We start from the raw sequence: 24,472 nt of genomic DNA, 5'->3' as shown, positions 1-24,472 counted from the left end.
TTTGTTCTTATTATCATTCATTTTATTATTATTTTAAAAGTACAACAGACATCTTCAGTGGGCAAACTGGTGAAATTTTTTGACATTAAAAGAGGGCCTTCACAAGCAATTAATACTCTTAATAGATAAATGCTTTTCATAAATCTGTGCGGTAACGATACTCACCCCAACAGAAAGAAGAAATGGAAAAGAGCGTGAGCAAACACCTTGTGCAAGAAGAGAGAGGATATGCTTTATGGGCAACCATGCAACCATATTAATGCTCAAATAAATGTAATTTGTAAATTAAAACAACTATCATTTCCTCTCTGTTAAACTGGCATAGATTTAAAATCATGGTAACATTCAGGGTTGACAAGAGTTGTAGGGGAAATGGGTACCTCGCACCCTACGGGCTGGAGGGTAACCTGGGGTAAGCTTTCGGGCGGGCAATTTGACAACCCATTTCAAAAGCTTTGAAATGAGCAAACTCTTTGCAAGAGCAATCCCGTATCTGGGAATTTATCCTAAAGACATAATTGTGTGCAAAGACTTTCCTATAAGGTTTTCCTCCACAATGCTCCTTTTAGTAGTAAAAAATGGGAAATAAATCTCCAAAAGAGTGATAAGTTAATATTCAGCCATAAATGAAACAGTAGGTAGCATTAACAATGCTGTAGAAGAATATTTACTGATATGGAAATATATTCTCAACACACCGTTAAATAAGATGAAAGCTGTGAAAATACAGACACAAAATAATTCCATTAATATATATATAAATATATGGATTTGCATTATGAAATTAGTGGTTAGTTTTGGGAGGTAAGCTTTTAGAGGATTCCTGTTTTCTTCTGCTTAAGAGAAAAAATGTTAACTGAAAAATTCTTTAAAGGAACTCTTCATACTCATTTAGTTGAGAAATTGCTCGAGAAGATATTTTCTAAGATCCTTCCATCTCTACCCAATTGTCAGTACATAGCAGGACCATGGCTGGGAGGGGAGGGGAATTTGTATGAGAGACTGACTCCCAGACATGTAGATATCACCCCATATTTGAGGAACAAATGAATCAATCGACCAATTAGGGATCCCAAATATTTCCACCACAGAGCACTTCGTTTTTATTTTTCTCTATGATCCCCGTTTTAGTTTACTAAACAGGCTGCATGCATTATGTAATAATTCAGTTCCTTTTTGCTGAACACACAGGTTATATGATAACCTGGACTAACGCATTATTAGTTGCTATCATTCTAAGTAAAACAAAGAAACGTGGAATCTTCATTCACTTGCCATGCCGATCACAGGGAAATGCACAATACTCATTACACTTCTTTACATTAAAAAAAAAACCAGCTTGGTACATAGAAATGGGACAGAAAAAAATATACACGATAGAATGGATGCATCCTAAGGCTGAGCAAAGGAATCCAGACTCCAAAGAGGGCACACTGTAGGATTTGATTTAATTTAAACAACAAGGACAACAGGGAACACTGAGGTGTTGAGGTGGAGACTTAGTGGTTTTCCTTGGCAATGACGGGGCAGGGGCGGGGGGGTGCCCCTCCCATGTTTTATTTCTTCCTCTGGTGCTGGCCCCACGGGCGTGTTAACTGTGTGAAAATACACTGAGCCATGCTTTTTTCCTTTATGTATTTATACGTTAGTAAAAACAATGAAGCATATCTACAGGGGCCTCGTGGCAAGGAACTCCCAGGAGGGACCTGCCTACCCATCCGATATCAGAGCCGAGGTCTGGCCAGGTGAGGCCCCCGCCCCAGTCATGGTGTCAAGCCTCCTTCGGCAGAACTGTCTCCACTCACACATCAGCGGAGAAGCCAGCTGGGGCCAGTGGAGCATGTCCTCCCAAGGGACTCCCTCTTACAGGACTTTCGAAAGGTCATACGTTGACTCCAAGTTTGATGAGAAGAGGTTGGAAGAAGCAGTATAAAAGTGCATGAGTCATTGCGGCTGCATATAACAGACACGTTGTCCTAGAAGGGCTTGAACAGTAAAGAAACGTGATGAAAGTGCAGTGATAGGGTAGTTGTCAGGACCAGTTGATTCAGTGGCTCAAGTATGTCCCTCAGAGCCTTCCTCTCTGCTCTGCTGGACCAGCGTCCTCCTAAGGCTACTCGCCAAGGTCCTAACAGCTGCCACTGGCAACACTGCGTGCAGGAAATGGGAGTCTTTCCTCCCCTTTAACTGGGCCAAGACTGGTGCCCAGTCTGGGGCCAGCACTCATCAGGAGAGGAATGTCATGAGCTGATTGGTTAAAGGCTGCACCCTTGAGGCATTCCCTGGGGAAGGGGACCCTATGGAGTTAGGACCTACAGAGGGACAAACCAGGTGAGGCTGTCGCATTTCACCTCCAGCCACCCCGCTGCCCCCAAGCCAGAGACATGCACTGAAGCCATAACCTGGGCACGCTCTCTCATGCACTGCTGGCAGGAGTGTCAATTGGTACCTGTATGGAGAGCAATTTGGCACTGGGAACATTTTTTTAATGCACATAATCTTTGATGCTGCAATTTCACTTCTAGGAATCTCTCTGACACATATGTGTGAGAGTATTCATGGCAGCACTGTCTGGAATAGCAAAAGGCGGCCAAGGGTGGCACCTTTTTCGGGCGTTTGCCTCCCATAGTGGCCGCTGCTGGTGTCTTATCCGTTTCCCTTCCCCCTTCTCCCCCATCCCCTTCCCTCCCCACCGACAGAACTGGACTCTGTTCCGGGGCCACACCTCCAGCTCCTAAGACTCAGGGAATGCCCAGCCTACCCCCAGCTCCAAGGGGGGCTCAGATTAATCTAGACCAATTATGGGAATAGGGTCCCCTTCCCCAGGGAATGCCTCAAGGGTGCAGCCTTTAACCAACCAGCTCATGACATTCCTCTCCTGATGAGTGCTGGCCCCAGACTGGGCACCAGTCTTGGCCCAGTTAAAGGGGAGGAAAGACTCCCATTTCCTGCACGCAGTGTTGCCAGTGGCAGCTGTTAGGACCTTGGCGAGTAGCCTTAGGAGGACGCTGGTCCAGCAGAGCAGAGAGGAAGGCTCTGAGGGACATACTTGAGCCACTGAATCAACTGGTCCTGACAACTACCCTATCACTGCACTTTCATCACGTTTCTTTACTGTTCAAGCCCTTCTAGGACAACGTGTCTGTTATACGCAGCCGCAAGCCACGCACAGCGGTGCCCCGCCCCGCCAGAGCACCAGCTGTGCCTCTCGAAAGCATCCGCCTCCATGGAGTTGGGACCTACAGAGGGACAAACCAGGTGAGGCTGTCGCATTTCACCTCCAGCCACCCCGCTGCCCCCAAGCCAGAGACATGCACTGAAGCCATAACCTGGGCACGCTCTCTCATGCACTGCTGGCAGGAGTGTCAATCGGTACCTGTATGGAGAGCAATTTGGCACTGGGAACATTTTTTTAATGCACATAACCTTTGATGCTGCAATTTCACTTCTAGGAATCTCTCTGACACATATGTGTGAGAGTATTCATGGCAGCACTGTCTGGAATAGCAAAAGACTGGAAACAACCAAAGCATCCATCTGGGGGTTGGTTAAATAAATCACAGCACAGCCACACAGCAGGCAGCTGTTTCAAAGAAGGATGCAAAAAAGCAAACTCAACCTTTTTGTCCATGGCCACCTGGTCCAGGCCGCCAGCCTCTCTCCCTGCTTCCTTCTGCCCCGTGGTCCATCCTCCAACCCTCAGCCAGGGTGAATCTGTCAGGACTAAGGCAGATCAAAATGCCGCTCTGCTTAAAACCCTTCAGGGAGCCCCATTTCACAGAGTAAACACCAGAGCTCCTCAGGGGAGTGCAATAGGACACACCCTATCCCCAATACCTCCTGAGACCCCATCGACGTCCTCCCCCTCGGCGGCCGTGCTCAGCCTCGGATGTGCATACTCGCACCTCGAGCCTTTGCCACCACTCCTGCCTTGCTTTATTTTCTCCAGAGCACCTGTCACCATCAAACTCAGGTAGCACTTACATTATTTGCTGTCTTTATCTCCCCAACCAGGATGTTAACCCCATGAAGGCAGAGACGTTTATCGGTTTTGTTCACTGCTGTATATCATGCAACTAGAACAGTACTTAGAGCAACGTAAGCACGCAGTAAATATTTATTGAAGGGGGTTATTTTATTGGTGGTGAAAACAAAGTCAAGGGAAGGAACAGCGCATATAATTTGAGAGGCTGCAGAAATGGTGATGCTGTGCGTGGGTTCCTGCACCAGGCTGCCCGGGTTCAACTTCCGGCTGCACCAGTTCCTATCTGTGTGACCCTGGGCAAGTTTCTTAACCTCTCTGTGCCTTCGTTCCCTCCTCTCTGAGGATATTCATTGCACCTACCCAGTATGGCTATTATGAGTATTAAATGAGTTCTAAGTGTATATCAGACAATGCCAGCACAAAGCAAGTAAGCTCTATAAATGTGGGTTGTATAAAATAAACATGCCCCATTTGAATAAAAGAAAAAGGACACACATTTATATGTGCTCATAAATGCACAGGAGAGCTCTAGGCTGTGACATTTGTTGTTTCTGGGACTGGGGGCTTGGGGAGGAGAGGGACTTACTGTGCACTGAATTTTGTTCCAGGTGCCTGCTTTTTCTATTTTAAAAACATATTAGTAGTGCCTAGGAGTTATTAATGGTGGAGGCTGGGTGGCAGGTACATGGAAGTTTATACTATTGTAACTATCAGTTAGTATAATAATACCTATTAGGTTTGATACTTTGCCAAGCAAGTCCCAGGCTGTCCCCACTGCAGGGCTGCATGTGCCAGCCGGGAGGTGGGGGGTGGGAGTATCTGCTGCTGCAGGCGAGGTAGCCAGAGTGGGCTCTCCCCACCCACCCGCTGTTCCAACCCTAAAGTCTCAACAAATTCCTGGAGGCCGACTGGCTCCAGGATTCCAAGCCCCAGGCTGTCCATGGCCAAATCAGGCTTGGGGAGGAGGGGCTGAGTGCCCGTGGAGGGCCAGGCCAGTAATGCGGGGTCCGGGGGCTGGGGCTAGAGGGGACTTGGAGAGGCTGCGTGTGGCCTTCCAAGCAGGGGCGGGAAGGTCATCACCGAGGCCTGGACAGGAGGCATGCGTGGGGACAGGCTTCTCCACAGACAGTCCACAGCTGCTCGGCAGCGGCTGGTGACCCACCTGCCTTCTGATTTGGTTCTCTCCTTACCATACGATCCTCACGAGGAAGCAGAGAGTTGAAGCCATCCGCTCAAAGTCACACCTGTGGCCTTAAATGGCAGGGCTGGTATTGGAACGGGGCCCACCTGGCCCGAAGGCGCTGGAGTGTGCTCTCCCTTCCCACAGCCCCCCAGCCTGGAGCTCCCCGGCCACCTCGGCCAAGCCCTGCCTTCCTAGATGAGGACACTGGGAGGTGGCCCGCTCAAGGCCACGCCGGAAGGCAGGTGGGACAGGAAGCCACTGTCCCGGTCTGTGCCCTATAGCCCCCCTTCCAAGCCCCGGGTCGCCTTGCCTCTCTCCAGGATGGTACGCCCAGCTGCCCACCTCTAGAGCCCCTGTTTAGGGAGGAGCCTGGTGCAACGACACCAGCTCTCTAGTGCCTTCACCACAGGGAAAGGGGTCCCATTCTCTGGCCCAAAGTGGGTGGGAGGGGGAGGCCTGTGCGGGGAAGGGCTGCAGGGGCAGCAGGCCCAGTGGGGGCCCGGTGCCTGCCCCCAGCCCCAGCCCCAGCCCCAGCCCCAGCCCCAGCCCCAGCCCCAGCCTGTCTGACTCCTGCAGGTTTCGTCCTCCTCCCTCGCTGCTCCATTCTCACTGACTGCTTCTCCATTTAGTCTTGTCCAGAATCTCTAAATTAAAAGGAACCTCAAAAGGCATTTTCATCCTTGCTCCCCAAGGTGTGGTCTCCAGACCAGCAGCATCAGCACCGCCTGGGAGGTGGCTGGGAATACAGAGCCCTGGGCCCTCCTCAGGCCTGCAGGCTCAGCGCCTGCCAGATAAAGAGGCCTCCAAGGAACGTGCATGGGCATTCAAGCCCCAGAGGCGCTAGCCTAACGGGTAAGATGCCTGCAGCCATGGTATATGGCACCACTAAGCCTGCACAAAGAACTCACATAGCAGGGAACTCAGTGTCCCGCCCTCTTTGGGCAAGTGAGGCATGAGTGTGTGAGTGTGCATGTGTGTACACGTTTGCACGTGAGTCTGTGCACAATGGGAGAAGCAACCCCGCACACCCCAGCACATCCCTGCTGGGTCTGCCGAGCCCGTAAGGCTCTGCCATCCTCTGACCCTGAGCCACTTCTGCGGCTAGTCACGGAGGTAAAACAGCAGGGCGAGGCCACCATGGCGAGGCCACCACGGCGAGGCCACCGCGGCGAGGCTGTGCACACATGCTCGTTCTGGAGGCCGGGAACTGGCTCGTTCAGGGTGCCGAGCCCTGCGTCCTGGTGCAGAGTCGCCTCCCAGGACTCAGGGGTGCGGTCATAGGTGCTCACACACTGCTGGCCCACGGTCTGCTGTCCTGTGAGAAACTGTCCTGGGGAGCCCTTAAATCTTACCCACTGTCAGCATCGAGGCTACGAGGTTGGGATTCTCCATTGAGACCCTCTCTCTCTCTCTCAAATATATATATATATGATCATTTATTAAGAATAAATTTATAACCAATGGTCAAATTTATATAAGACCATTTGGGTCACCATTTATTAGGAATGTATTTTATTTTTATTAACATTTTATTACTGGTTTATTTTATTTATTTTTTATTTAGCAGTATTTTCATTTAAGAATTTATTAAGTGTCTTTCCATGAACAAATCCATGTGGGCTATACGAGACCCTACTGGAAGAGTCCAGGGCACCTGGCCTTCCTTGAGGGCCTACTTTGTGCCCGGCAGCTCCGGTTTTGTATTATCTCAGTTACTCTGCCCTTGCAGAGTGGCTTATCCCCTCTCTCTGCATCTGATGAAACTGAAGCGCTGCCTCTTGCTCTATTTCAACACAGGAACAAGCATTATGAATTATCTGGACAGGCAACAAAGAAGTAAACAATGAGATAATTTCTGAGAATGATAGCTGCGAATGAGAAGTAGTGTGATCACTAATTATTAAAGTTGCTGTTTGTCAAACTTGCAAAAGCTGAAATGAACAGGCGTTCCAGGGCTGCTTCAGCTGAGCTGACAAACCCAAAACTGCAAAGGCTCCTGCAGGCACGTGTGGGCATGTACCACTGTACCAGGAGGTGACCCTCGGAAGGACAGAAGACCTGCCTCCCCATCTCCTGGAAGCGGCGGGAGGGGGGCAGGTGTGCAAATGCTGTACACACCCACCCATTCCCTCACAACGTGTGTAGGCTACCAGCGCCAGGCACTCTCCCGGGGGAAGGCACCCATCCTCCCAGGGCTTGCTGCCGGGAGAGGTCTGTGGGTGCCTGCCAGCATCCATTCCCTCCTCTGGAACCAAGGCCCCGGTGTCCCTGGGGAGCCCCCTTCCCCAAACGGCCTGCTCCAGGGGTAGGAGTGTGACTTTGGACTGATCAGTCAGGGCCAGGATCTGCCGGCCGTGGTGACTGGTGCAGGGAAGATTATAGGGACCAGCCATCGCTGGGCTGGAATTTTGGAGCTTCGGGGGAATGTGCTGGGAAGAGAGAGAGGCCCGTTCTCTGCAGGAACTGCTGAAAGGCAAGGCTGCAGGTATGGGTCTGCTGGCAGCCAGCCGCTGCGCCACCACAGACGACAGCCTGCCTGTGAAAGGAGCCAGCACCAAAGAAGACAGGGCAAAAGAGACAGACCAAGTCCCCACGACGCCATGTGAGCCCCTGGATCCAACCATGCCTGAAACTCTCAAGATCCTCTGGGTCTGCTCACTTTGCTGATCCCAAAAGTTCCTCTTTTTTTTTTTTTTTTTTAATAATCTCGCTTGATTTGAGTTTCTGTCAGGTAGTATCTAGTTCTTTCCACAACCCAGTGACAACACTTTTACTTTCCTTCTTTCTCAGATTGGAAATGGAGGCTCAGAGAGGTTAAGTGACTTGAGCAAGACTGCACAGCAGCTGCCTGGAATCCGCCCAACCCAAAGCCCATGCAGGTGTTCCTTCCACTACTCCAAGGTACCAGTCTAGTGGGGTGGGTGTTTAGGTCACAGATGACTTGCAATCCAGGAGTGGGGGCAATATTGTATGGCAGGGAATGAGGAGTCTTCCCGGGAGAGAGGGCTGCTGAGAATGAGAACCTGCTCCAGCAGGGACAGCCTGCAGAGAGGCGGCAGAGAAAAGGAAGCACGGTTGCAAACCGGGACTGTTTTTACCATTTTGCTTTTTAGTTTAGTTGTCAACTCTGAAGAAACAGAAATTTCATGTACAAACAGGGATAGTCAGCTTTTCTGGAATACTGGAAGCACCGGTAACACCTATTGGGTGGTCCCACACGGCAAGTTTGCTAGAGGTAGGTGGTGGCCCTGGTCAAGGGGCCAGGCACTCACAGTTCAGGTCCCCAGGCCATCTGGGTCATTCATGACTGGTCCCGCCTCGGCTGGGGCATTTCAGTTTGTCACCAGTGAGGCAGAGACCAAGGCGCTACGGAGACACTGTCCGCTGAGACCCCAGCATGCGGCCACTGGAGAGCCTTGGGCGAGAAGGGGTTACTGCGTTGGGAGCTTGCTGTCCTCCCAGCGTCTCTCCATCCTGGCTGCTCCAAAATCCCCAGCACCCAGAACAGCTCCTGGCACCCAGGAGGGGCTCAATGCACGCTTGATGAGTGAACGACTGAAATGAGAGGGTGTGCTCCAGAAGCTTCTGGGACCACCACGTCAGCAGCCCTGCAAGCCCACTCCCAGAGGGCATGGGACGGCCGAGGAGAGCGGAAACAAAGTCAGTCCCATGGCCCGCTGGCAAGAGGACTCAGTGTGGAAGCTGGGAGAGTGGGTTCTGGCGCAAGACTGCTTGGACGCAAGTCCGGGCTCTACCGCCAGCTGTGGATCTGGGGAAATTATTTCCCCTTCTGTGGCTCCAGCTCCTCTGCCATAAAATGGGGATGACTCTAGTCAGATAGAATCGCTATGAGCAAAGCAGTAAGGAGCCAGTAAGAGTTAGCTACTAGCCTTACCTCTTCCACTGAGTCACCGCTCTTGGCCATCCTTTCTTCCTTCCGAACCTCAGTTTACCCACCTGTAAAATGCTAGCTCTGGCCTTCCGTGGGGTGAAAAAACAGCCCTTGGACAAACTCCTAGAACTGGAGTTTCTTCTAAGCACAAAGAAGCACCCAGCACAGCCTGGGGGCCTCTCTGCTGCCACGTGCCGCCATGAAGGTCAGACCGGATGCTAATGACCACCACGGGGAAGCCAGCTGATTCTAAATCCCTTTCTAGTTGGCCCAAGTTCTAGCCCAGGACCTGCTGTGGCTCACATACCCCAAACCATGATAACCTGAACACCCAGGGACCCTCCACTCTGGGGCCCACAGGTCACCTGTCCTGGGGAGGGTTCCTACGGAGATCAAGCAGGGCTCGCTGCGGGCGTTTCACTGCCGCACAGGCATCCAGCTGGCAGAGCCGTTTCTACTTTTCTCACACGCCCCCGGATGGGAAATGATTCATGAAAACCAAGAAGGTAAAATTAGCCCAAAGGCTGCCGAGTAATTTATGCAGCCAGCAGCCCCGGGAAGGAGAGAAGGCCCACGCTGCCAGCTCAGTGTGGCCTCCGGGGGCTGGCAGGGGGCAGCCTGGCCGTCAGGAGCCCCTGTCTCTGGGGTCTTCTATCTCTGGACTCAGCCTCCAGGGCTGGTGGTGAGGTTTCTGGAGCTTTCTCTGACCCCCTCCCTGCCTCGCCCGACAGACACAACAGGTGTTGGCTGCACATCCTAAGCAGGGGCTGGGGAGTCACACACGTCAACTCATTTCACCCCCTCCTCAATCTCAGCAGGAAAGTCTCACCTCCCTTATTTTACAGGTGAGGAGACTGAGGCTCAGCGAGGTTATATGGGTAACCAAAGGTAATGGGCAAAACCAGGATTCAAACCCAGATCTTGCCAACACCAAAAGCAGTGCTTTTCCCACAACGCGAGGTGCCGTCTCCCAAGCCTCGTGATCTCTGGGTGGGGTAAGGTGAGCAGACCCAGGGGCCCAGCGGGGCAGGCCCCGCCATGGGCTTTTCACAGTCTCGGGACCTCAACTCCAAGCCCAGTTGTCCAATTGCCGAGGGGAAGGTCCCTAGTACCCAGTGTCGTAAAACAGGCTGAGAACGTGTCAGCCCCTTAAATGAGGGGCCAAACAGTAGATATCAGGGATCCCCAAGTCTCGCTTCACAGGGGTACCCCAAGGCCCAGAGAGGGGAAGGGCCATACAGAGCAGGACAGGGCAGAGCCTGGGCCCCCACCAGCCTCTCCCGAGTCCTGCTGCAGATGCTGCTGCCCCATCTCTATAGAGACAGCAAGTCAAGGCGGTGGGGGCACGTGGGACACGTACATGCAGGGGCAGCGGAGGTGGGAGTCTCCCCTGGGCGGCAACCCCCCCTTGCTGAGACCATGCGGTGCCCCCCTGATCTGGCTCTGCCCCAGGTATCTGCCCCCACTTTTGGAACCCACAGGGGATATAGGAGCAACTGGAACTTCCCCAGAAGGCAGGAGGCCAGGCAAGCAGGCTGGAGTCCGCTCAGCAGTTGGGAGACTTAGGCTGGCCACCTCCCCTCTCTGAACTACGGTTAAAGACGGGTTCATGACACTGATGAAAAATGTGTGTGTGTGTGCCTGTGCACGTGCGTGTGCGTGTGTGAAGAGCCCAGCAGGCTGTGACTGGGAGGGCGCAGTAGGAAAGCGAGGGGCCGGCAGGCTCACGGTCATTGTGCCTGCCTCAGGGGCAGGCCCCGAGGAGGCCTCCAGCCACAGGGGACACCAAGGCCAGCCATGTGGAGCAAATGGGCCTCTGTCCCCCGGGGCGGGCAGCTGAGTGCCAGGGTGACAGCACCTCCCCAGGGCACAGGTCAGAGAGCTCAGGGGCCCCGCCTCCCCACAGTGGCCACAGCAGCTCAGACCCAGCCCCACCCGGGGGACAGCTCCGACGCGGGAGAAGGAGTGATGGTGCCCTCTTTACCACAAGACAGCTGACGGCCAGAGGGGCTGAGCCGCTCACTCCACGCCTCCAGTCATTCATTCCCCACGCTGATGCCCAGCCCTTGCCCCGGGGACGGCCCTGGGCCATGAACACCTGAAAAAGCTGCGGTGCTACCCTCATGCCCTCCCGGCTGCAGAGGGGCCATTGCGCAGGAGACTGTCGGGATTCACAGCCCTCCTTCACCCTGACATGACCTTGGGAAGCCAGCGTCTCTGTGCCTCAGTTTCCCCTGCTGTAAAATGGACAATAACTAGGTATCTACCTCATCGGGCTATTTTGAGAATTAAATGATACATGTTAGAGGTAAAGACTCAGACTGGCATCCAGCACATAGGGCATGCAAAATAAATAAGAACGGCTGTCGCCGAGGCAGGACTGAAGCATCTGATGTCCAAGATCATGTTCGTAAGGCACAGCCAGCCCAGGTCAGCAACTTTGTGTGACCAGTGAGGTCCTACATTTAAGACCAGAAGCTGGGCTCGCGTTTCCCCTCTGCCGCACGCCCGCTCAGACCAGCCACCAGCCTTTCTGAGGCTGGCTTTCTCCTGGCCACCCCCTGCCCACACCTCAGGCTGCAGGAGGCCACCTCCTCTCCCCCGCAGGGAGGACAGGCCACCGTGGGGCAGCTTCGCTCTGACCTCCACCAGCCCGGGCTCCCGGGACAGACGGTGACTGGTGCTAGGAAAGGGCTGGGCCCAGGGCCAGCGGGCACTTCTCGCCTCTCAGGAAATAATCCCAGCCCTCCCTGCTCAGCAACCACACATGCTACCGGCCAGAGAGGGAGCGGCCAAGTAGGCTGCCCAGCTGCACCTCCCGCCAAGGCTCACACACCTGGCAGCCTCACGAAGAAGCGTCGGACAAGGTGATGACCTGGGTACTGTGTCCAACCCTGCCAGGGGCCAGCTGTGTGGCTTTGGGGAAATCACTTCACTTCTCTGAGCCTCAGTGTCCACCGGTGTGAGATGACACGGTGGACGCCTGTTCAACGGTGGCTGTGAGGCGCTGATTAGCTGGTGGCACAGGTGACGGGGAACCTTAAAGAGGGTGTGAGGAAGGCAGGACAAGGGCAAAGGGGCCGGCATTCCCGGCACTGAAAACAGAACTCCCTCCAGTGATTTGCCCCTGTGGCTGAGAGGCAAACTCAGACCTGGGCCGGCCAGTGTGGCTCAGAGGCGCCCCAGGGCCCTCAGGGGAGAGGTTGGCCCTCAGCTGCTTTCTTCTCCTGCCTACCCTGTGGGCCAAAGCAGATCCAATCCGCGCCACAACAGGCCCCATTGAGAGGCGGTCAATCTGCCCAGGGTGTGGGGTTTCCATACCAGGCGCCTGGCCACCACCGCAGAGAGAGGGTCAGGCTGACCTCCTTCCCTCCCGTAGGCCCCAGTCCAGTGTCCGCAGGGCCAAGGCGGGCACCAATCTGATCTGCTGCGCTCCCAGGCCACAGCCTCCCCTGGGATGTCTGTGGACAGTGGGATGAAGCCATCAAAAAGCCAGAGCCATCTCCGGCAGCCCAGCAGGCGCCCAGAGCCTCCGCCCAGGAGGTGGGGCCTGGGGCCAACACAGAGAAGTGACCCGGGTGAGCTCACTCTTGGGCATGTACTATGAGCCTGGCACAGCGTGTACTATGTGCCTGGCACAGCGTTTTGCACTCTCACGTGCATGAGCTCACTAGCTCCTCCAGCAGCTTAATGAGGTGGATGCTATTATTATCTCCATTTTACAGAGGTGAAACTGAGGCACGCAGAGGTTGGTCGCATGCCCAGGAACACCCAGCGGGAGAGGGGCTGAGACAGGATGAAAACCCAGACTGCAGGGCACACTTGGGCCACTCACCCTAACTGCAGCCACCGGGCGGCGGGGAGGGGGCGCTCAAAACTGGGCAGACGGGCCTAAGTATAAAGGGCAGAAGACACCAGAGACTGCGGCCACTGTTTCCAGCTCTCAGAAGGGCTGGTATGGGCCAGGGTGGGGCGTTGGTGTGGGGGGGGGTAGGATTTCTTTCTGGCTTGAAAGAGCAGAACCAGGATACTGGGGAGCCACGGGGAGCCATTTGCTTCTGTGCAAAGTCTCAGTGGATGGATTTTAAACATTGCACAATAACTGAAAAATTTAACAGGCTCCCATAAGCCAGCAATAGCTACTCTGGTAATACCCAAGGAGGCCCAAGAATAAAATCAGAATTAACCTAAAAGTCCAGCAGTAGAGGAACGGCTAAATAAACGATGATCCTCTCCAGAAACCACCGTGTATCAGTAACAACCACAACAACAAAATTCTGGTAGATCTCTATGTAAGACCGCGGCTGGATATGGTGTTACCTGAGAAAAACAATTTGCAGAATGACCTAACTACATGAAACTATTTGTATTCAAAAAAAAAAAAAAAAAAGCAACAAACACCCCACACATTATGGTGCATATTTCTATATGCATGTGTATAAATATATACCAAAAAACATCCAGAGGGGTATACAACAACGTAATAACTGTGGTTATCCCCACAAAGAATCTGGGATGGGTAGAAGTGAAGGAAGGTTTTAGTTTCTTAGGTAGTATTTGATTTTTTTACAGCAAAAAAAATGTATTCACTAAGTAATTAGAACTTAGTAAAACAAAAGAAAAAAGACACCATGGGCTGCCCTGGGCTCCTGGCTCCTGGAGGCATGCCAGCATCCACGTGGGGGCGGGGGGGGGGATCAGAGGCACCTCCTGCACCGCTTGTGCCTCATCAGGGAAAAGGAGCAAGTCCTTCTCCACACACATCAAGGGCATGCGAGGACAAGAGCACAGGGTGAGGCCGGCGTCCTGGACCCCCGGTGGCTCATGGAAAACGGCCCCCAGCCCCGCTGTCCCAGCAGCACGACCCGCCCGTTGCAGGAGGTGGGGGGCAGCCCACAGCCTGCAGCCGACTGTGACTCCGAGCACAGGCTCCCGCCCTGCCCCCCCAAACAAGCTGCACCCCAGCCTGGCCCCAGACGCACCCTGAGCCCAGCCAGACTCCTGGCCCTCGCCTCAAACGGGTCCTGACAATACAGGCGCAAAGGTCAATGGAACCATGGCCTTCAAGGTCACACACAGGGGCCGGCCGGGCCCCGCGGGTCTGAGTCCCAGCTCCGCCACCGGCCCCTGCAAGGCCCCGACAGACACCGCAGCCCCTGGAGTCTCAACAACCTCCGCGGCAAAATGGGCTAAGAGTATCCACCTCCCAAGCTTGCTGTGCAGACAAGGAGAGAATGTCCACGCAGCCTCCTCGGGAACTGGAATGAGTCCCACGAAACAGGGGGCCCCACCATGCTGTCGGTGAGGGAAGAGGAAAGGAGGTGGCAACAATGAGCTCCGAGAGCAGAGGGGCTGGCGGCGGGTCCAGCGGCCGTGGCTGGCCCCAGCAGAGACCAGAGAGCCGCAGGCGACAGGGATTCCTGAGGCCGTGAGAAGGGCCCAGGAGACAGGAGTGGGTTCAGTAGGGCGGTAGAGGCTTTCCTGGGCTCAGGAGGGCGGGGAGCCCATGGCCATCTGAAACTGGGGGCAGTGACCCTGCGAACCTGGCTTGCCCAGCGGTCCAGGGAACTGGGTCAGGGGCTGGTGGCAGAACTCGGAAGGGGAATCAAGGAGAAGAAGAGCAAAGCTGAGACAGAGGGCGGTGATCTAGGGAGCTGGACTGTGCCCTGGACCCCAGACACAGCCTTGGGGGCCTTGCCCTGGGAGGCTGGGAAGGGACCAGGGCACCGGAGCCAGCGAGGAGCAGGGCACAGGAGCCAGCGAGGAGCAGGGAGGCCCCTCCTCACGCTGCCACGGAAGGTGCTGACTCCAGGAGAGGGCGGGGGCAGCAGGAGGAGCCTGATGTCATTCGGCTGCCACAGAGCTTTCCCTACCCCACCCTGGGGAGCCCCTTGGCCTATGGCAGGTAAGGGGCCCAGCTTGAGGTGGGTCTCCGGGCAGAGAGACCCAGTCTCCAAGCAGGGCCACGGTCACGGTCAAAACCATGGCACCTCGATGCCTCCAACCTGCCCAGCCACATCCTATGGACAGCAGCCAGGCGGCACCAGCACTTGGGGAGCAGCAGGGAGGGAGCAGGAGGCTGAGCCACCCTGAGCAGGGGCCCCCAACAAGGGGGAGGAGGAGAGGGAGGCGGGGCTGGCTGGGAGAGATTTCCCACAGCTCCCTCCCCAGCAGGCCCGCGCTCTCCCTGGGCTTGTGGCTACATGCAGGCCCGGAGAACCTTGGCCTGCTCCCAGCAGCTCTAGAGCAGGAGGCTGCGGCGGAACCGAGGCCGTGGCCATGGTTCCCGGGTACTGCGCTGTCACTTGGGCCAGCCCAGGGGTGGGCACTAGCTGCTCCCTGTGGTGCCGACCTCTAACACAGCTCTGAGCCCTGGCCCATCAGAGGGTACCTGTGGGAAGCAACTTCAGGCCGCTGGCCACTGCTCCCCTCCCGTAGGGACCCCACGCCATCACAGACCAGGCCCCCAGTGCCTGGCCAGCCCCCCCTCAGCCTCGACCTCAACCCTCCCTCCTCCTGCCCACACTTTCTGAACAAGGCTCTGGACTCCTGAAAGGTGACCCCCACCTGCATTGACAGCTCACCTGCCCGGGACCCCGCGGCAAGGCAGCTGGATGGGGGGACGAGAGGGTTCCGCCCTGGCCAGCCAGCCCCGCCAGGTGCCAACCCAATGCCCAGGACAGCCTGGGAAGGCCAAGCCATCAGCCCCCAAGGCCTGCCTGCCTGTCTAGCCAGGAGGGACACATGGCAGCAGGCACCAGTGGAGCTGGCCAGCTCCGAAGGGGGCAAGAAGAGACCTGCTCCCCAGCAACTTACCCACCGTGCAGCAAGACACAGCCTTCCTGAACAGTCTGAACCAAGAGGAGACATATACCTGGATGGCACCTTCTGTCCTTCCAAGCACCTATCAGCTGTGATCTCATCTCCCATCGCATAACCACTGCTATTGCAGTGATCTTTCTAGGATATAAAACCACATCTTTGGGGGGAGTGCAAAGGTAGTTCTGTGGTAGATTCCCGCAAACAAGCAAAAATATTCAACAAACGCTTCTGCAATAATGGGGTATTCACATGGAAAAAGAATAAAATGTGACCCCTGTCATACAGCATACAAAAAAAACAAAACAAACACCACGTGTTCCCTGACTGAGAACCATCAATGGTTCCCCAGTGCCTATAGGACAGTGCCCTGGCAATGCGGCTCTAGCAGCCTCTCAGTGCTGCCTCCACCACCTCTTCTCCAACCACCCACGACCACCCGCCATTCCCTCACTCCCCAGCTCCTCACACGCTGCCAGCTTTTGCACATACTGTTCCCAGTGGCTAAAGGCCCTGCCCTCTTCTTCCACCTGGTAAACTTCTCCCTGAGGTCTCCCTCCCCACCTGGCCCCCACCTGCCCTGCATGGTTTACCCTTGAGCAAGGAGGGCATCTCCTACCTCCGCTCCCACTTAGGATCTATGCCAGAGTTGCTCAAACGATTTGTAGCAAGCGCCTTCCCTGCCCAGCCACCCCATCTGTTGCTGACTGATACTTTTGTAAAATCCAATTAAAAAAAAAAAGACATAGGATGTCAAGTTGCAGTTCAAGTTGCTCAATGCTTACTCACAATTTCTGTACCTAAGCCAGCCATGCGCGCTGGCGGAGAGACGGGCGGGGCCTAGGGACCGCGGGCGCTGTGCTCCTGCCTCCAGGGCAGCCCCAGGCCCAGCCGCACACCAGCTGCTCACGCTGGACGGCAGCGCCCACGGGGTGCTCTGCAAACACCACCGTCCGAAGGATCGCGCAGAGGGGCACAGCACCCACACACCGCAGGCACCTGCGCTGGGCCTCCCAGTTTCTTGGGCGGCACAGGGAGGCACAGAGAGGGTGGTCCGCCGGTGATGGCAGGTCTGCCTGCATCTTGCACTGCTCTACACCGCCCGGTGTCCCAGGGGCAGGAACTCGGAACCTTCAGGTGGTCCAGGCCGACCTCCCTCCCAGCGCCAGCTGCCCACAGCACCTCCCGAAGCGAACCACTGAGGTAACAGCGAGGCGGTCCCACGTGCAGGTGAAGACCTCAGACTCCGGGATCAGACAGACCCGGGTTCAAATCCTGGCTCAGCCGTTCACTAGCTATGTGACCTTGGGCAAGTCACTTCACCTCTCTGGGCCTCAATTTCTCCTGTAAACTAAGGCTATCTTCTCCTCTGCAAACAGCATCATGGGCCGCTGGGAAAGACGAACAGAGCCTGCAGCTTCAGGCAGGGCCAGAGGCAGCTCTAAGCCTCCTGCAGATTTGACTGTCCTGGATGTTTATAAAAGGCTCCAGCCTCCCAGCCTGCAGCCCTGCCCTGGAGACTTACTCCTTGCTCACCCTCCCCCCCAAGACCCAGTCAATGTCTCCCCTCACTGCTGAGCTTGCTGATTTCCTTTGAAGACATCCTCCCCCATGGCCTCCTCCCTTCCCCTGCCCTCCCTGCCTCCCACCCCAGGACACCTCAAGCCTCCCACCCTCTTCACCCCTCCCCAAACGCCCACCCCTCTGGCTGGTCTGGCTTTACCTCTGGACCACATCTAGTCTGAGGGGGGTGCCCGCCCCACTCCCTCAAGAGAAAATGCCACCCTGTTTCGGGCTGGGCAGAGAGGGCTTGGCTGTGAGGTCAGGAATCAGCCTCTGCACCTCGGGACAGGACAAAGCCGGGTCCATTCCTGCGGGATCCCAGTCAGTGGCCCCCGCAGGAGGCTGGCTCCCCACTGGGGCCGAGGATCCTGAGGGCTGCCCTCTAAGCCCCTCGGCCACCGTGGAGCCTCCTGAGCCCACATCTCCATCCCCTGGACGTCGGGCAGCAGGATCCTTTTTGGCTGGCCCTCTTCCCCTCCGCTCAGGGTAAGTGTGAGGCGGTGGGGGAAGCCACGCCGGGAAAGCTGACATGGTGGGGACGCTTCCATATTGACTTGCTCAGTGACGTCCACACCAGCCCAGCTCGGTACCGAGTCAAGAGCTGGTCCTTCTTCCTGCTGGTGCCACTCTCCCCCCACAATGCCACAAGCCTGGGAGAAGGAGCCCACTGGTCACTACCCCCCACTCCACCCCAAACTGCCCATCCACATCACTTGGGGTCTATCCCCTCATGAAGGGGTGAGCTCCCCACCACTGTAGGTATTCAAGCAGTGGCCGGACAACCTCTCCTTTGAGAGGGCAGGTGTCATCTTATCCTCACTATTATTACAACAGCATTGTTACTGGCATTCTCCTGCCAGCCTCCTCTCCCTCCACCTGCGCCTTGCACACACCCTTCAGCCATGTGAACCACTCAAAACTGCCCAAGCCCCTGCATGTGCCCATGTAGGGAATGGCTCTCCTCCCTTCGCTGGCGTGAAGGCCTCCTCCTCGGGAAGCTTTCCCTGACTTAGAGTCTCCATCGGCCCCTCCTGCTATGAGCTGCAGCTGTCTGGTCAACCGCCCACCTCCCACGCTGCTCCGTCAGTTCTGGACACTGCAGCCCCCAAGCTCAGTATATCTGGCTGGAAGTGTGAACGAAAGACCCCCGCCCAGGCCCCTCCTCTTAGCACCAGGACATCACCCAGACTGGAGTTAGGGGTGACACCACGTGAGCATGGGCCCTTTCAATACATATGGGCAATAGGAAACAGGCTCTTAAAAATAACAGCACATTTTCTTCTTCTTTATTGATTTTTCTGTTCTTCCTTTCCACACAGCTTGCGGCGTAGCTCCCGGGCCAGCTGCAGGAAAGTCCCTCCCAGGCCCCACTCAGAGACCCGTGGGGTTCTGGGGCTTGGAAGGGCTGGACCCCAGCAGCAAGTGGGGAAGCAGCCGAAGTTTCGGGCCTGCCCCAGGGTCACACCCACAGAGCCTCTAAGCCAGGAGTGCACGTGGGTGTGACCCACTGCATGCTTATTCTCCCACGAGGGCTTGAGGAACCTCAGGGGATGATTCTAAAGAATTTGGGCTTCTCTGCCTCATCCCAGGAGGGCATCAGACTGCCTGCCTTTCAATTCTGGGCCTCTCACCTGGGCCGCTGTGTAATATGGGCCCCTAACCTCACCTCTTGCATCCTCAGTTTGCATGTGAACCGGGATGTTACCTGTGGAGCTACTTTCAGCACAGGGTAAGCGATGTGCCCCGAGCCCTACCTGGCACACCCTAAGCCCTCAAGAAACATTAGCTGTCGGCACCGTCATCATCTCATCCCCTGGGTCTCCTGTGTTGTGGGCCCCTTGCTGAACCATACGTCTTCTGGATGCTGGAGGTTGAGTCAGGACACCTACAGAAGTCAAGTCCTAACCCCTGGTCCTGTGGGGTGAACCCATCTGCAAACAGGACCTCTGGAGATGGTATTTCAGTTAGCATATGTACCCATTTGTGGATGGGATCTTCAAAAATGATGAGTCCAACTTGATGCAGGGTGGGTCTTAATCCATAAGTCTGGAGGCCTTTTAAGGAGAGAAAATCCAGACACAGACACAGACTAAGCAGGAAAAGAAGGAGCCAGAAGTCAGTGGAAAAACCAGAGCTGATACAAGGAGAAAGAGATGGTCACACGAGGGAGGATGGCCGGAACGCTGCTGACTCCAAGAGAACGCCAGTCCTGCCAGTACTTTGAGTTGTCCTTCTGGCCTCCAAAGCCATGAGACACTAACTCCCTGTTGCTTACGCCAGCCCACTATGTGGTATTTGTCACAGCAGCCCTGGCAAACTAAGACACTAGGGCAGAAGAGACCATAAAGTTTTGTTAATTCTCTCCCTCTTCCCCATCCTGGAATTTCCTCTTATACATACCTGAAACGTGGTCTTCCTCTTCCTGTTGTAGATACCTGTATTAATGGGGAGCTCATTACGTGTAACCTCTACACCCATCATTTTGTCTGCCATGCCCAACAGCTTCTATCAGCTGAAACCACAGTGCCCACAGCACAGGGAAGCAGTGCTTGTAAATCCCGTCATTCACCCTTCGTGCATGGGGAGCCCACAATGAATGCTCAAGGACTCATCAGCAGGTGTTTACTGAACAGCTCCCATGTGCTGGGCCTTGGGAACACATGGCATGCTCAACCCAACCCCCGCCTTGCAGAGTTTATGTTCTAGTAGAAGAGTCCAACCGAACTGAAGAGGGCAGACAAGGCTACGCTGAAGACCTGAAAGTGAGGCTGAAAGGTGAAGGATGAGGCAGCAATCAGGAGAGAAAGTGAAGTGTCCTATCAGGGCAGAGGGAACAACATGAGGAGGGCACCGTGTCAGGTGGAACATGACAAATGGAAGGACAAAGAGGATGTCCCCACAGGGTCTGGAGGGCGGTGTAGGGATTTCTGAGTTTCTCATCAGTGATGGAGTCCCTGAGGGGTTTTCGGGCATGTCACTGAGGCTGCTACGTGAGAATGAGACTTCCCATGTCACGACCCTTCTGTCTGTTCATTCACTAGGTGCACACGACTTGTGTCTCTGCCTGCCACACTCCTTCACCCCCGTATCAGTCAGGTCAGGCTGGGACATGCTGCAGTAACACCACCAGCATCTCAGTGGTTTCAAACAACAAAGGCTTAGTTATCGTTCATGCTGCATGGCCCTCATGGCTTGTCCAGGGAGGTCCACTCATGCTGTGACTCAGCGACCCAAGCTAGCAGAAGCAGCCACCATCACACCTCCTGCCAGTCGCCATGCTAGAGGAAACGGGCACTCCAGAGGAAATCACACCAGTAATTAAATGCTTTGGCCCAGAAGTGACACATCACTCTGTAGGTCACAACTCACGGGCCAGTCATATAGCCCTGCCCAAGCACAGGGGGTCCTCAAAGTTTAATCCTACCATGTGCCTAGAAGGGGGAAGAATTGGAAACATTTGGGGGTGACACTATCTTACCATTCACTAACCTTGACTATTCATTAGATGGCAACTGTTTCAATATGCCAGTATTCCAGGATGTGCCACGAGCATGTACAGGAGAGAACAGGGCATGGAGGAAGAGACAGCTGGACGAGGGTGGTCAGAGATGAGGTTAAGGAATGTGCAGGGCCAGATCACACCAGGGGCTTTTAGGTCGTGTAACAACTTGGTTCTTCATCCTAGAAGCACTAGGGAGACTTTCAGTATTTTCCGCAGGAAATGGGAGGCCTGATGTGATCATATTTCGAACACCTCATTCTGACTGCGATGCTGAGACCTGAGTGGAAGGAGAGGCAGCAATGGGCAGTTAGGAGGCTCTTGCCATTGTCTGGGGAGAGCCAGCAGTAACTTGACTGAGATGTTGAGGAGGAGGGGATGGAGAAAAGTGGGCAGATCCAACTTAGACGACCAAGTTCTCTGGACCCACGGATGATGGGGCTGACTAGGGAGAGGAGGATGGACACGCCACAGCTTCTGCCTTAAGGGCTGATGGGACGATGGTGCCCTTGGCTAAGACCAGGGCCCTGGATGAGGAAATGGCTTAGGGAGGGCGATTACAGGACAGTGTGGCCCCTGCCCATTTGTCATGATTAAGAGACAGCCACGCCAGGGAGGCAGCCGGACAAACAGCTCCGTGCGATAACCAAGATCCAAGGAAACCCCATGTAAATCCCAGAGAGGGCAGCCTAAAACGATCAGAAGGCGGAACACCAAGAACAAACTATGAAGCTCCTTGCTCCAAAGGGAGCTAGAGGACAGAATTTTGACTCAGGTCAAAAATAGCACATAAGAGCAGGGTTGATGGCTGATCAAGGCCCCTGGGACATGTCAGGGGAGGACCTCGCCTTTGAGAATTTGTCAGGGAAGGGAACCAGACACAGCTACCAGCTGCTCCTTGGGAGCTCTGTCAGTGTGGGGCTGGGTGGACCTGGACGGGGCCTGATATTCCCAGGACGGCATGTTCCACAGTAATTCCAAGGAAAGAACTCACTTCTGAAACCACGGGTCAGGCCCTGGGTAAGCACTTTATCTCTACTATCTTGTTTAATCTTGCAAAGCTGGACAGGCTCTGCCATCCCCATTTTAGGGATGCAGAAACAAGGTTCACAGAGGTCAAAGGCAGCGTCCAAAGTCACAGCTATCAGGAGAAGGAAACGGGATTCCAGCATAGTTGCAGCTCCCCATAAGGAGAAGCCCCTTCCACCATGCTAATGCCACGGTCCTGGGACTGCCAGAAGGGAAGGTTTCACCCCCAGGGAGTTGGTGGCCAAAGACCCCACCTGGCTCCCCACGGAAGGGGACCCCAGTGTGTGATTTCTGGCTGATGGACCCCCACAGCCCCAACCACAGCCTCTGTGGAAAGTCCCCACCTTCCTCCATCTCAAGGGAAACATGGGCACAAGCAAGCACTCTTGGTGTCACAGGCATCACGCTCCATGGAAAATTCTTTCACCCCGGCAGAGACAAAAAAAAAAAGTTTACAAGCTTTCCAGGCATCAAGAGCAATCTCTTAGTACTGCCTCCTGTCCCCTTGCACAAAGAACTGGGTGTTTCCTTTCAGCCACTCTAAATTATAGACCACAGGCTGCCTTCACATGAAGCAAATGCCTAATAAAGAAGGAAGCGTTAACATTTTTCTCCCTAAATCTCGGCCCACCCGGGGGTCAAAGTCCCCATTTCCCAGCCGGGCTCAAGACACAAGCAACTTTTCACCCGGCAGCCCCCACCGCCCAAGACGCTGGACTTGACCTTGCCGCAACTTGCCGAGGGCGTGCTGGCCTTGACAGGAGTAAGGTCACGGGGCGGCTAAGTTTCTGCAGTTTCTACGTCTGACAGCAGCTTGGGGACTGGCACCGGGACGGAAGCTGCAGTCTGGAGAGGTTCCCCGAAGAGTGCACACCCCAACTAAGACTTAAAACATATTCAAGAAACGCCCTCCAGTTCCGCCGCGTTCGGCGGGAGATCGTCGACAGCGGCCGGGGAGGCCCAGTCGGGACGCCCAGACCCTCTCCGACCCCGAGCTCCCCCGCGACGTCGACCCCCGGCGCCGAGCCCAAACCTCCCGGGCGAACTAGGCCGGCGGCCGCCGCGAGCCCTCCGGCCGCCCGCGCCCCGCCCCGGGCCGAGTCGCCGCGTTCCCATTCCGAACGCTCGGCCCGCGCCGCCGCTCCCATTGGTCGGCCGCCACGTCCGTCAGCGCGCGGGACGCCGGCGCAGAGAAAAGGCCACATTGTAACAAGGCGAGCGGCGAGGCGCCGGCGGGGAGGAAGGCGGCGGAGGGGCGGACCCGAGCCCCGCAGAAGCGGCGGCGGCGGCGGCGGCGGCTACCTGCCGAGGGTTAACCCAGCGCGGGCCCGGGGCGAGCCGCCCCCCGCCCCCACCCCGCGGCCGCCCGCGCCCCCCCGGCGCCCCCCGCGCCGGCCCCCGGCCCCCGCGGCCCCCGCCGCCGCTCCCCGCCCCTGCACCGGCCGCCCCCGCGCTCGCTGGCAAACTGCCGAGCGCTTTCCGAAGCCATTTTCAATGGCCACATTGGCTACCGGGGCTGACTCACCTTCCCGGGAATGCTGCGGCGGCCGCGGGGCCCGGGCGGCGCGGGCGGCCCGGCGGGCGGCTCGGGGGAGGCGGCGCGGCCTCGGCGGGCGGCCCCCGCGGCGGGAGCGCCGGCGCTGCGGGCGCGCTGGTCCCCGGCGAGGCAAAGTTTCAGCGCCAGCCTCGGCGCGGCGGCGACTCGCTGCTGCTCTCCTCCCCTGCTTTGACCACCATCTTATTAGTACAGGAAATGACATGGAAAACGGAAGAAAGCGGCGTTTGGGGCAGACGCGGACCCCCCAATTCAGGGGCCGGAGCCGGGACTCACCAGCCGCGTCCCAACCCGGCCCCGGAGAGAACTCCCCGGGCCCCTCGGCCCCCGCCCTGCGCCCTGCCCACCGTGGGGAGCCGAGCTCCTAGAACCCAAAAAGGAGAGGGCGAGCTTTATAACCAGCCCGGGGAGAAAGCGAGGAAAAAAAATAAATAATAAATTAAAAAAGAAAAGGTTAAAAGAACTTTCGAACTGGGACACTTCGGATTTTTTTTTTCTTTTTTGGACGGTATTAAAAGTTCAAAAATTTTAGCAAGCCATTGCGGGGGCGGGGGCTCCCTGGCTCGCCCGATCCCGCGGCTGCCCGTTTTGATCCAAATACTCGAGGGAATAAGGGCGTCTATATTTTTAACCCTTTCGGGGCTCTGCCGAATGCCGCAGGCCCCGATCCCGCTTAACCCTTTGAGTGCCCGTAGTTTGACAACAAAGTTTTTAGCCCTGCGATGGCTGAGGGTAAGGGTTTTAGGGCTCGCTTGGAAAAAAAAAATTAACTATTTGTATGGCTGTGCGGTTTTAAAGTTACAATCCGTACGTGTTCTTCAAATCGAATCTTGTTATCGAGGTTGAAATTCTGAGACCCGGAATGTCCCTGACTGGTTTGGAAAAAGGGTTTAAGCCACGCTCGCGTGCGGGATTCCTCGGTTTCTCGGGCTGTGAAATGGGATTCA

The 24,472-nt window shown here is 55.6% G+C and overlaps 1 protein-coding gene across 1 annotated transcript in view; it reads right to left on the bottom strand.

Moving 5' to 3' along the window:
- PRDM11 (PR/SET domain 11) overlaps nucleotides 1-23,544 on the bottom strand; it is a 77,468-nt gene extending 53,924 nt beyond the window's left edge. Inside the window, exon 1 of the mRNA XM_077114487.1 lies at nucleotides 23,496-23,544. The gene's annotated coding sequence lies outside the window, so the exon portion shown is untranslated. The remainder of the gene's footprint in view (nucleotides 1-23,495) is intronic.
- Nucleotides 23,545-24,472: the final 928 nt, after the last annotated feature.

The sequence above is a fragment of the Tamandua tetradactyla genome, chromosome 8, assembly GCF_023851605.1.
Source record: "Tamandua tetradactyla isolate mTamTet1 chromosome 8, mTamTet1.pri, whole genome shotgun sequence".
NCBI lineage: Eukaryota > Metazoa > Chordata > Mammalia > Pilosa > Myrmecophagidae > Tamandua > Tamandua tetradactyla.
The sequence above is the reverse complement of the archived record's forward strand: the minus strand, read 5'-3'. Positions and strand labels throughout refer to the sequence as shown.